The sequence below is a fragment of the Carcharhinus amblyrhynchos genome, chromosome 6, assembly GCF_965287045.1.
Source record: "Carcharhinus amblyrhynchos chromosome 6, sCarAmb.v2.hapA, whole genome shotgun sequence".
NCBI classification, from domain to species: Eukaryota; Metazoa; Chordata; class Chondrichthyes; order Carcharhiniformes; family Carcharhinidae; genus Carcharhinus; species Carcharhinus amblyrhynchos.
In genome coordinates this window covers 105,923,474-105,937,169 of record NC_137329.1, presented here as the reverse complement: position 1 = coordinate 105,937,169, position 13,696 = coordinate 105,923,474, and positions in this window count along the sequence as shown.

Genomic DNA, 13,696 nt, shown 5'->3' with positions numbered 1-13,696 from the left:
AGCAGTTACAGTGAAGGAGACAAAATTACGTGCCTAAATCGAATCAAGCATGGGTGACTTTTAATGCAGCAGTAGATGGCTTATGTTGCTAATCCTTACGCATAAAAATTAGCATCACTCGTGTTCTTGGCAATCCATTGGTAGCGCTGTACTGCTGGTGGGATTTTCCCCACAGCATCTCCCTTCTACTGCTTCTTGTAAATTGCCTTATTAACAAGTTGCACCAATTGATGTATGTGGATGGTGTGGAGTGCCAAGAGGTCCAGCTTCGCCTGTCTGCTATCCTGCTGTATCCTCTTCAAAAAGAACAAGACGATTCTAGCGGGGAAACGTATTGTGAAACTGTTATGGCAACAGAGGGAAAAAATATTTAAACAATTGTTTCAAATGCTATTGGACAGTTCCGTGGTAATAGTATTAAAATGGGAATAGATGCAGAAATAATTTCCAAATGTTTCTATTAATAAAAAGCAGTCAAATCGAAATTAGCGGGGCTCTAAATTGGGAACTTGATCCATTCCAGCATGCCATCAGCCAGGGACTGGGGGTGAAAATAACCCCATACTACCTAATGTGGCAGATCGCACCTTAGCTAAAGTTCCATTTGAAGCTTGGCACTTCTGACAATGCAGTTCTCCCCCAGTACCGAACGGGAATGTCTCCTTTGATTATCTGCTCAACTGCTGATCCAACTTGAACACAGTCTCCCAACTAAGATAAGCTAACCAGCTAAACAAACCTGACACTGGGTAAATTAACTGTAGCAGCAATTATTAGCGCATTATCTACATTTAATCCATTTCCACTTTTTCTCCAGCGTACCAGAATGACAGTAATCCAGCTGCCAGTGTTTCACAGGGAGCCAGAGTCGGCCATTCAACTTTTTAGTCTTAGTCCTTGAACAGTGTTGTTTATGATTTGACTAAATTTTTTTTAAAAAAGTGATTTCGCATTAAAGTCTGCACTGTGCCAATGTGAGTTGAAAGTTGGTAAGCTATTATGCAATCTGACCGACTTGGGCAGTCATGCCTAAAGATAAATGAGGCAAGAGGGGGCGGGCTGTCAGCGGAGGTCAATTAAATGTGAAGATAGTCATCAGAGTTGTCAGTGAGATTCTGTGAGTGAGTATCAGATGGGGCATAATGAGTGATCATACCTGTGGAGGCTCGGTATGTATGTATGTGTGTGTGAAAGGAGCTCGGTGAATGATTGTATTTACTGGAGGTACCACATGTTTCTCAGTGGGTAGTGGATGGTGCCAGAGGACCCCCTCCCCCCTCCAGCTTCTCAGTGGGGGGTGACTGCCGTTTACTTCACCTCCCGGGGTCAGCCGCACAACTCCCACACTCATGCACCAGGGACTCCCGCGATAATCTGGAATGAGTCTTATTTTAAAAGAAACAGCTGGGAGAAATGTATCTTTTTGAGCAGGTTTAACTTGAAGCGACTTTTGAAATTGTTTCCTCTTGGAAGTGCAAGGGTGGGTGGAGGGGATGATTGCTTGGGGTGAAATGGCTTGCGGCCAGATGCAGGAGATATATATAAAAAAAAGGCTGCAGTTCCAGAATTGGGAGGTAAGTGTAAATCTTGACTCAAGTGGAATGGGAAGATGGTATTTTGTTTTTTATTTTTCCCAACATTTTTTTTAATTCTGTAAAGATGGTCACAGATGGTCACTCGCTGGAGTGGGGGCAGTGTTAAACCAGCACCACGATTGCATTGGCCATAAAGTTAACATTTCTATTCAGACAAAACGCCGAGTGACAAATCCTTGTTCATGAAGGTGTGCATTCTGATCGGCTTTTTAAAAACTCGTCCTCTGTAGCACTGGACGCTTCTAAGTTTTATATTTTAAATTTATTAGTTTATTAACACTGCAATGAAGGTCAGCTTGGTTGTACAATCAGTGCCGAAATTCCCCTGGGATTGAAAGCCCTGGCGTTACTGAAGACCAAAAGAAAGTGCCACTTAATTTACCACATCAAAGGCATAATTTCTTTTTCACCGCTCAGTGATTAATCTTACATTATACAATCGAAAAGGAGCTACTGTGGATGGCGTTTGGGTTTTAAAATCAATGATCTTATTGATCATCTTTCTAAATTAATTGTGAAAATTATACCTTGTTCTGCTGCTGTAGTGACCATTACTGGATTTCATCTGCAGAGTATAAGGGACTTATTCAAACCAGCTAAGTTTTCTTAAACAACAAATTTTGAAATGAAAACTTCTGTTGGAGCTGCTTGGTAATCACCAGTTTCAAATCTAGTTTCTCGGTAAATTCCTTGTAAAATTTGACACCTTTATCCGAAGGGAGTGGGGTAACCGTTTCCACAAAATGTTTAAACTCAAAAGCATTGCCACTAACAAACTATTTTCTCTATGGCAAGAACATAAAGAAGTTGGAACGGGAATAGGCCATTCAATCCTTCCCCTTCATTTGATAAGATCATGGCTGATTTGAATGTGGTCTTAACTCCACTTTCTTGTTTGTCCACTGAAACCGTTGATTGTCTTGTTCACCAATAATCGGTTGAATTCAGTCTTGGGTATATTCAATGAGATCCTTTCATTCAATGACCCAGCCCCGGTGCTCTCGGTGGAAGCGAAATCAAAAGACTGGCAACCCTCTGAGAGAAGAAATTTCTCACCTCGATCTTAAGTGGGAGACAAAGCTGTGCCCCTGGTTCTAGCCCCCGCCCCGCCCCCCCCCCCCCCCCGGCAACAAAGGGATGCATCCTCTCAACATCTACTATCAAGTTCCTTAAGAATCTTTTATGTTTCAATAACGCACCAGCGGCACAGTGGTTAGCACTGTTGCTTCACAGTATCAGGGACCCAAGTTTAATTCCCAGCTTGGGCCACTGCGTGGAGTCTGCACATTCTCCCAGTGTCTGTGAGGGTTCTCTCCCACAGTCCGAAAGATGCGCTTGTTAGGTGCATTGGTCATGCTAAATTCTCCCTCAGTTTACTTGAACAGGCGCCGCCATGTGGCGACTAGGGGAATTTCAGAGTAACTTGCAGTGTTAATGTAAGCCTACTTATGACACTAATGATTTAATTTTTTAAACCTTCCCAATCTTCTAAATTCCAATGAACATAGGCACAACCTTTTTTCAAGATAGTTGCTTCAAAACAGGAATCAGACCAGTGAATTTCTGATGCAAGTATACCCCTCACATAATGAGACTGAAACTGTACACAATTACCCTAGGTATGACCTCATCAATTCTCTGTACAGTTGCAGCAAGACTTCTATACTTCAACCCCTCTTGCAATAAATATCAACACCCAATTTGCCTTCCAAATCATTTACATTAACACTGCAATGAAGTCACTGTGAGAACCCCCTTAGTCACCAGCACCTATTCAGGTACACTGAGCTAGGATTTATCATGGCCAGTTCACCTGACCTGCGCATCTTTGGACTGTGGGAGGAAACCGCAGCACCTGGAGGAAACCCACACAGACATGGGGAGAACGTGCAGACTCCACACAGACAGTGACCCAAACTGGGAATCGAATCCAGGTCTCTGGTGCTGTGAAGCAACAGTGCTAACAACTGTGGCATTGTGCCACACTAGTTGAGACCCCAGCATTGATCCCTGTGACACTCTGCTAGTTACAATTTACTAAATTGTAAATTATTAATTTATTCTGACTTTCTCCATCCTGTTAGTTAGCCAATTCTCTATTCATGCAAATATCCCCTTTGCATCTGCACCATTACTGTAGTGACACCAGTTGTAAGGATCATGTTGTTGATTGTTATGTACATCATTAACTGTGGAAAGGTATTGGAAGGTTTATATTCATAATAGATACAAAATGTCACACTACCGTTAAATGTCCCTGGCTTAATTATCTTATAAATATTTTAATATAATTATTGTAAATCTTTTATCTAACTACAATAACTAATTTGCTTTTATATTTATCTGTAACTTGTGATTGATATTTCTCTGGCATTTTATGCCAAGTGCAAATAATGTTACTAATTTAATTTAAATCAATTTAATTTAATTTAATTTAAAGAGTTACTTACCTAATTAGCATTTTGTAATGTCTCAGATCTTTGAAAGTTCATTGCAAGATGTTTATGGAAAATATGTTCTTTTGTTCATCTGGGGCGGCATGGTGGCACAGCGATGAGCACTGTGCGGAGCTGCACATTCTCCCTGTACCTGCATGGGTTTCCTCCAAATTGTCCGGTTTCTGAAAGAAATGCTGGTTAGGTGCTTTGGCCATGCTAAATTCTCCATCAGGCACTACAGTGTGGCGACTAGAGAATTTTCACAGTAACTTAATTGCAGAGTTAATATAAGCCATTTTGGGACACTGATAAAGAAACTTTAAACAATGCTTGGTTTAGCCTTCTTATGAAGGTATGCTTTTTATGAGTAGCCTTTATTCTGAACTTTATCTACATATGGCCATTCCTCATACTTATGTCTAGACTGTAAATTGCCAAACTGATTGACACTAAGATGAATGGAAGAGCGAAGTGTGCAGAGTACGCTGAAAGTCTGCAAAGGGATATAGATAATCTAAGTGTGTGGACAAGAGTCTGGCAGATGGAATACAATGTTGGTAAATGTAGGTCATTCATTTTGGTAGGAATAAATCAAAATGGATTATTATTTGAGTGGTAAAAAATTGCAGCATGCTGCTGTGCAGAGGGACCTGGGTGTCCTTGTGCAGGAATCTCAAGGAGTTGGTTTGCAGGTACAGCAGATAATTAAGAAGGCAAATGGAATTTTGTCCTTCATCGCTAGAGGGATGGAGTTTAAAAACAGCGAGATTATGTTGCAGCTATACAAGATACTGGTAAGACTACACCTGGAGTACTGTGTAGTTTTGATTTCGTTACTTGAGAAAGGATATACTGGCACTGGAGGGGGTACAGAGGAGATTCACTAGGTTGATTCCGGAGTTGAGAGGGTTGGCTTATGAGGAGAGACTGAGTAGACTGGGGCTATACTCATTGGAATTCAGACCAATGAGGGGAGATCTTATCAAAACATATGAAGGGAATAGATAAGATAGAGGCAGGGAAGTTGTTTCCTCTAGTGGGTGAAACTAGAACTAGGGGGCATAACCTCAAAATAAGGGGGAGCAGATTTAGGACTGAGTTGAGGAGGAACTTCTTCACACACACGGTTGTGAATCTGTGGAATTCCCTGTCCAGTGAAGCTGTTGAAGCTACCTCATTGAATGTTTTTTAAGGCAAGGTAACAGTAAAGGAATTAAGGGTTATGGTGAGCGGGTGGCTAAGTGAAGCCATGATCTTATTGAATGGCGGAGCAGGCTCGAGGGGCCAGATGGCCCACTCCTGCTCCTAGTTCTTAGAACGTAGAACATTACAGCGCAGTACAGGCCCTTCAGCCCTCGATGTTGCGCCGACCAGTGGAACCAATCTAATGACCCTCTAACCTAAACTATTCCAATGTTATCCATATGCCTATCCACTGACCATTTGAACGCCCTTAAAGTTGGTGAGTCCACAGCTGCTGCAGGCAGGGCATTCCACGAACTTACTACTCTCTGAGTAAAGAACCTACCTCTGACATCCGTCCTATAATTACCACCCCTTAATTTAAAGCTATGTCCCCTCGTGTTAGCCGTCACCATCCGAGGAAAAAGGCTCTCACTATCCACCCTATCTAACCCTCTGATCATCTTGTATGCCTCAATTAGGTCACCTCTCAACCTTCTTCTTTCCAACGAAAACAACCTCAAGTCCCTCAGCCTTTCCTCATAAGACCTTCCCACTATGCCAGGCAACATCCTGGTAAACCTCCTCTGCACCCTTTCCAATGCCTCCACATCCTTCTTATAATGCGGCGACCAGAACTGTACGCAATACTCCAAGTGCGGCTGCACCAGAGTTTTGTACAGTTGCAACATGATCTCACGGCTCCGAAATTCAATCCCTCTACCAATAAAAGCTAACACACCGTATGCCTTCTTAACAACCTTATCAACCTTGGTGCCAACTTTCAGGGATCTATGCACATGTACCCCGAGATCTTTCTGCTCATCGACACTACCAAGAGTCCTTCCATTAGCCCTATATTCTGTAGTCCTGTTACTCTTACCAAAGTGAATCACCTCACACTTTTCCGCATTAAACTCCATCTTCCACCTCTCGGCCCAGCTCTGCAGCTTATCTATGTCCCTCTGCAAACTGTAACATCCATCCTCACTGTCTACAACTCCTCCAACTTTGGTGTCATCAGCAAATTTACTAACCCATCCTTCTACACCCTCATCTAGGTCATTAATAAAAATGACAAACAGCAGCGGCTCCAAAACAGATCCCTGAGGTACACCACTTGTAAATGAACTCCAGGCTGAATATTTCCCATCAACCACCACCCTCTATCTATCTTCTATCAGCTAGCCCATGCCTGATCCAAACTGCTAAATCATCCTCAATCCCATGCATCTGCATTTTCTGCAGTAGCCTACCGTGGGGAACCTTATCAAACGCTTTGCTAAAATCCATATACACCACGTCAACTGCCTTACCATTATCCACCTCTTTGGTCACCTTTTCAAAAAACTTGATATGTTCTTAAAAGCTACTGCTCCATGAGAACACCATAGTTGAGCTAGAATCCATGAACAAACACCAGAAGTGTTTTTTAACATGGAAAGAAATGTGGAATGTAAAATAAAATCATTCAAGCATTTTGGACTCCACTGGCTAGGTCACCATTTATTGCCCTACTGAATTGCTCTCGCGAAGGTGTTGGTGAGCTGACTTTTTGACCTGCTGCTACCCATGTGTTGTAGATATACCTGCAATGCTGTTAGGGAGGGAATTTCAGGATTTTAACCAGCGGCAGTGAAGGAACAGTGAAATGTTTCCAAGTCAGGATGATGAATGACCTGGAGAAGAACTTTCAGGTGGTGGTGTTCCCAAGTATCTGTTGCCTTTGTTCTTTTAGATGATAGTGACCATGGGTTTGAAAGGTTCTGTCTAAGGAGCCTTAGTAAGCTCCTGCATTACACCAAGCAGTTGGTATGCACTGCAGTGTGCAGGGAGTGAATGGGGTGCCAATCGAACAGGTTGCTTTGTCCTTGATGGTGTGAAATCTCGAATGTTGCAGGTGCTTCACTTGTCCAGGCAACGGAAGAATATTCCATCACACTCCTGACTTTTGCCTTGTAGATTGTGGACAGGAGGTGAATTACATACAGCTGGATCCCAACCTTTGACCTTGTAGCCACAGTATTGATATAGCTAGTCCAGTTTAGTTTCTGGTCATGGTAACATCCCCAGAATATTGATAATGGGGGGATTCAGTAATACTAATGTCATTGAATTTTTAAAAAATCTTTGTTCATTAATGATGTGGAGTAGCTAGCGTTGGACTGAGGTAGACATAATAAGTAGTCTCATAACACCAGGTTAAAGTCCAACAAGATTATTTGTTAGCACTGCTTTAACCTGGTATTGTGAGACTACTTACTTAATCATTCATGGGATGTGGGTGTCACTGGCTGGGCCAGCATTTATTGTCCATCCATAATTACCCTTGAAGGTGGCTTGCTGGGTATTTCAGAGTCAAGCACATTGCTGTAGTTCTGAGTCACACCTAGGCCAGACCGGGTGAACGTGGCAGATTTCCCTCTGTAAAGGACATCAGGGAACTATTTGTCAGTGGTGTAATGGTCATTATTAGACTTTTAATTCCAGATTTTTATTGAATTCAAATTTTGTCATTTGTCGAGATGGGATTCGAACCCCTATCGTATATCCTGTGTCTCTGGATTACTAGTTTAGGGACAATACTACTACCCAGCGCCTCACCATGGTGACGATGGTTAGATTCTCTCTATTGCATTTGGCCATGGACTGCTTCAGTATCTGAGGAGTCATGAATGGTGCTGAACATTTGGTGAATATTCCCACTTCTGACCTTATGATCGAAGGAAGATCATCGATGAAGCAGCTGAAGATAGTTGGACCTAGGACACTATCCTGAGGAACTCCTGCAGTGATGCTTTGGAAATGAGATGGCTGACACCAACAGCCACCATCTTCCTTTGTTGAGGTTTGACTCCAACCAGCAGAGAATTTCCCCCCAACCATTCACGATTTCTATTGACTCCAGCTTTGCCAGGATTCCTTGATGGCATACTTAGTCAAATGTGTCCTTAATGTTAATCACTCTCACCTCATCTCAGAAGTTCAGTTCTTTTGTCCATGTTCCAGTGCAGTTGCTGTACTGTAGTCTGTAGTGCTGACAGAACTCAAACTGAGCTCGAGTGAGGAGGTTATTGCTAAGTAAATGTTGCTTGATAGTGCTATTGATGACCCCTTCCACCACTTTACTATCAAAAGTACACTGATACGGCTGTCATTGGCTGGGGTGGATTTTTCCTGCTTTTTTTGTGTATAGAACATATCTGGACAAATTTCCACATTGTTGGATAAGTGCCAGTGGTTGTAGTGGAACAGCTTTTTCCAGGGTTGTGGCAAGTTCTGGAGCACGAGTCTTCAGTATGGTTGTGAGCCTGTTGTCAGGGCCTATATCAACTGCAGTATCCAGAGCCTTCAGCTGCTTATATAGTACAGAAGGAGCCCATCTGTGGCATAGCGGAGGCACTACTGCCTCACAGCACCAGAGTCCCAGATTGAGATTCCTGGCATGGGTCACTGTCAATGCAGAGTCTGCACATTCTCCCTGTATCTGCTTGGGTTTACTCTGGATGCTCCAGTTTCCTCCCACAGTCTGAAAGATGTGCTGGTTAGGTGCATTTGCCACTTTAAATTTTCCCTCGGTGTACCCGAAAAAGCGCTGGAATGTGGCGACTAGGGAATTTTCACGGTAACTTCATTGCAGGGTTAATGTAAACCTATTTGTGACGCTAATAAATTAGCAGTTGGCTCATTGTCTTCTGTGTGACGAGAAAGGAATTATCCACCATATGCACATTCTCCCCATGTTTGTGTGGGTTTCATCTGGGTGCTCTGGTTTCCTCCCACAGTCCAATGATGTGCAGGTTAGGTGGATTGGCCATGCAAATTGACCCTTACTGTCAGGGGGATTAGCAGCGTAAATACACGGAGTTACAGGATTAGGGCTTGGGCGGGATTGTTGTTGGGGCAGCTCGACTGGCCAAATGGCCTCCTGCACTGTAGCGATTCTATGATTCCCACTTCCCAACTCTCAGTCCATAGCTTCAAGTGCACACCTCAGTATTTTTTTAAATGTGACGAGGGCAGTGTCCCAGACCACCTTCACCATTTGGTTAAAACATTTTTTTTTCTATTCCCCATGAATTCTTCTATCCATTTACTTTGCCCACTATTGATATTTGTGGTGTTGGTTCTTGCTATCAACTCTATCTAGACCCCTCAATGTTACACTTCGATTATATCTCCCCTCATCCTCCTATCTTCCCAAGAAAACAACCCCAGCCTTTCTGATGTTTCCTCATAGCTAAAATTCTATTTCTGGTTACGTTCTCGGAAATCTCATACAATTGCATCCTTTCTATTTTGACCAGAACTGTATGCAGTACTCTAGCCCAGCTAGCATTTTATACAGTTCTTATATTCTATATCCTGGCTGATAAAGGGAAGCATCCTGCATTTGTTCTCCCATACTCCAAAGATCTGACAGTTAGGTTGATTGGCAATGCTAAATTGTCCGTTAGTATCGGGGGATTAGTAGGGTAAAAATGTGAGGTTGCCAGGATAAAGCCTGGGGTGGGATTGTTGTCCGTGCAGGCTCGATGGGCAAATTGCTTCTTTCTCCACCATAGGGATTCTATTCTATGATTCTATGTCATCTACCTGAGGTACCTGCTACCCTGTGGTGTCTGTGAACATCCATTCTGAGGTTTCTCTGTTCTTCTTAACTGCTCAATATTCTCGCGTTTATTGTATATTTGCTTGGCTTGGGCAGTGAACATAGCAAATGAGCTCACAACAGCATCCATGCTTTCTTTTTGTTTTTCAATATTTCATAAAACTTATCCGAGTTTGGCTTTAGGTCTTCCAAATATCCCTGGATTTGAGAATTCTGCCGGTGGTGTCTTCCATGTCAACTGCCCAGAGCTCCTTTGTAGTTTTCCTTTCTCCTGGCAAGGAAACCGTTGATATGCAATGCGCTTACCTTATTGTTGACTTGGCTGAGATAGGAAAGTCACCATGTGCAACTAAAGCATTGGTGGCATATTATCAGAAATATGTAGATAAAGCCTCCAAGAAAGAAATCTAGGACATCCTCATACAGTATGACAGGGCCTTGCTGGTTGCTGATCTACGCTGTTGTGAGGCCAAGAAATTTGGTGGACCTGGTGCCTGTACACTTTACCAGAAATCTTACCGTTAACTGTTTGATTGTAGCAAATAAATACGTGACTGTCAAAACAAAACTGCAGGTGCATCCTACATTATATCACTCCACAGTAGAGGAACTTTCAAGACTGTCAAGTGTGTATTTAACTGAGCAAAACATGTTACAACAGTCCAACTGTATGCTGTTTCTTTTGAAGTGGTCCTCAGATGAAAAACTCAACACTGATCCCGCAATACAAAGTTATTTGTATAAAAATTGGTGTTTAGTTACAATATGTAATAATCACCGGCAAACCCATTTCTGAAATCAGGACAGATTGTGCAAAATTTTCCTAGCAGCCCATAACAAATCATCCTCACAAATTGGATATGTGAAGGGTTAATTCGTTGCTTTTATGTTTGCACAGTGCATGATTTTTTTTTTGCGAGTGCCAATTATTAACTTGCATAATATTTTTTATTCATTCACGGGACATGGCTTCGCTAACTGGGTCAGCATTTATTGCCCATCCCTGGTTGCCCTTGAAAAGGTGATGGTGAGCTGCCTTCTTGAATCGCTGCAGTCCATGTTCTGTGGGTTGACCCACAGTGCCATTAGGGAGGGAATTCCAGGATTTTGACGCAGCGACTGTGAAGGAACGGCGATGTATTTCAAAGTCAGGATGATGAATGGCTTGGAGAAGAACTTACAAGTGGTGGTGTTCCCATTTATCTGCTGCCCTTATCCTTCTAGATGGAAGTGATTGAGAGTTTGGAAGGTGCTGTATAAGGACTTCTGGTGAATTGATGCAGTGCATCTTGTAGATAGTACACACTGCTGCTACTGAGCGTTGGTGGTAGAGGGATTGAATGTTTGTAGATGTGGTGCCAATCGAGCAGGCTGCTTTGTCCTGGATGATGTCAAGCTTCTTGAGTGTTGTTGGAGCTGCACCATCCAGGCAAGTGGTAATATCCTAAAATGTCAGGGATTGATGTTGAGACAGCTACAGTTTTTAATTTAAATCAGTAATTTTGATTTGTTATTTATGTGAGTGGATGTAGATTAATCACATTGGAAAAATGTTAAGCTTACAAAGGATCAATTGTATTTATCCTGCGGCACAAAGGAAATCAAGGGGTTTATCTGGAGAGACGCTAGTTTGGATATCCTGAGTGTTGTAAAATAAATAAACAATTCATATTTTTATAAAAAGGTGACAATAAATTCTGACAAATCTTCATCTGCCATTCATTAATGCAGTACCAAGCCAAATAAGTATTAATGATTGGGAGTAAATTTGAGAATAATCCCCTATTTTGTAGTGGACTGGATTCCATAGATTCAAGGAAGCTGAAATGAAATCTCAAGTGGACTCCAAAGCCCTATGAAGGAGGCCATTTGGCCTATCAAGTGCAGTGACAGCAATCCCACCCAGGCCCTATCCTCACAACCCCATCTGTTTATCCTGCCAATCCTCCTGACACTAAGGGGCAATTTAGCATAGCCATTCTATTCAACCCACGCATCTTTACGCTGTGGGAGGAAATTGGAGCATCCGGAGGAAACCCTCTCAGATATGGGGAGAATGTGCAAACTCCACACCAACAGTGACTCCAGGCTGCAATTGAACCCGGGATTCTTGATGCTGTGAGGCAGCAGTGCTAACCACCGTGCCACCCTAATGTAATTCAATTTCTGGAAACCTATGGATAAGATTGTGTGTGAAATGGTGCTACTTTTATGATTTACCTTATTTTACAAATAAAAAATTGTCCTAAGGGTAAGGAAGTAGTAGATGCTAGGGTTGCAACACTCTAGGAGGTTTCTAAGGAGGTATTCTAGGAGATTTAAACAGATAATCTCTCATCGCCAATGACATCCTTCCCCACAGTCCCCCAGTTGACTGCCTGAATCATCTATCCTTCCAGTGCATTGGTCTTCAATGGCAATTGGAAAGTAAAGAGACATTTTGTTTATCATTCAAGGTTGTCAGTGAAATTGGCTTTTCCCATCCACGTTCATGACCCAACAAGATTTCTTTCATGTGTTTGGGGAAATTCATCTTGGATCCAAGAAGACTTCTGGGACAATCCAGGAGCCAGCAACCCCAGTAGATGCTGGTTAGAGGACTGCTGTTGATATAGGTTGAAATGATGAATAAAGTTCTCCAGCATTCAGTGTTGTGACTGTTACTGGTGCTAATTTATATTAATGATTGGATGAAGAAGCTCAACATCAACAAATCATCAACATGCCCTTTACCCTCCTTGTGATAACTCCCATGATCTGCATGGGGAATCTAATTGACCTCCCAGTTTGGCTTGTTGAATACAAGCTCCATGGAATTGATAATTAGCCAACCAAGTGGAGCTCGCATACTGAGCCCTGTGTAAAGCAAGACCCTGAGAGGATCCAATAAGCCTTTAGTTCCAGTTGGGACCTGTGGTGTTCACAACAGGCTTGTGGATATTATTTATTTTCATTTTGTGCAATAAAATCAGAGTTTCTTCACAACCGAATCATAAGAACATAAGAACATAAGAAATAGGAGCAGGAGTAGGCCATCTGGCCCTTCGAGCCTGCCCCGCCATTCAATAAGATCATGGCTGATCTGTCGTGGCTCAGTTCCACTTTCCCGCCCTCTCCCCATAACCCTTAATCCCCTCTCTTATCAAAAACCCATCAACCCGCTTCTTAAAAATATTTAGCGAGGCAGCTTCCACCACTTCAACGGGCAGAGAATTCCAGAGATTCACCACCCTTTGAGTGAAGAAGTTCCTCCTCAACTCCGTTCTGAACCGCCCCCCCTTTATCTTGAGGCTGTGCCCCCTAGTCCTACTGTCTTTTTTGAGCGGGAAGAGTCTTTCCACCTCTATCCTATCCATCCCATTCATCAGAGTTATTGTCCTCTTCATGGTTGAAAATCCTCCTGCTACGTGCAAGCAACCAGATGCAGTTCATTATGTGAGTGGAGCCGAATACAAATATATAAGCAGAGCTAATCCTGGAATTTCAGAGGGAAATGATTGTGGGAGATCTGTCAGGCAGATATCCTACTGCATGTTTCTCACCCAGATGCACAACATAATGGAAGTTAGAATCTTGTATCTCAGAATCCTGCTGACGATCATCAGAATATATTGAATTACTGAGGGATTGTTATTCATTGCTGGCATTTTCCTATATGTTTGTTAATCAGTCATATTGTCAATATATTTGATTATTCCAAGCAAAGGTCAGTAGAGAATTTCCCCCACCATGGAGACACTGTACAAGACCAAATTAATAACCAACTGTGAACAAAGGCTTCAAAGGGAGTTGCCGGTAAGTGCTTCTGGACTAAAATTAGACCTGAAATAATAAATGCGTTTGCTTGATGTTGGTAGAAATTGAATGGA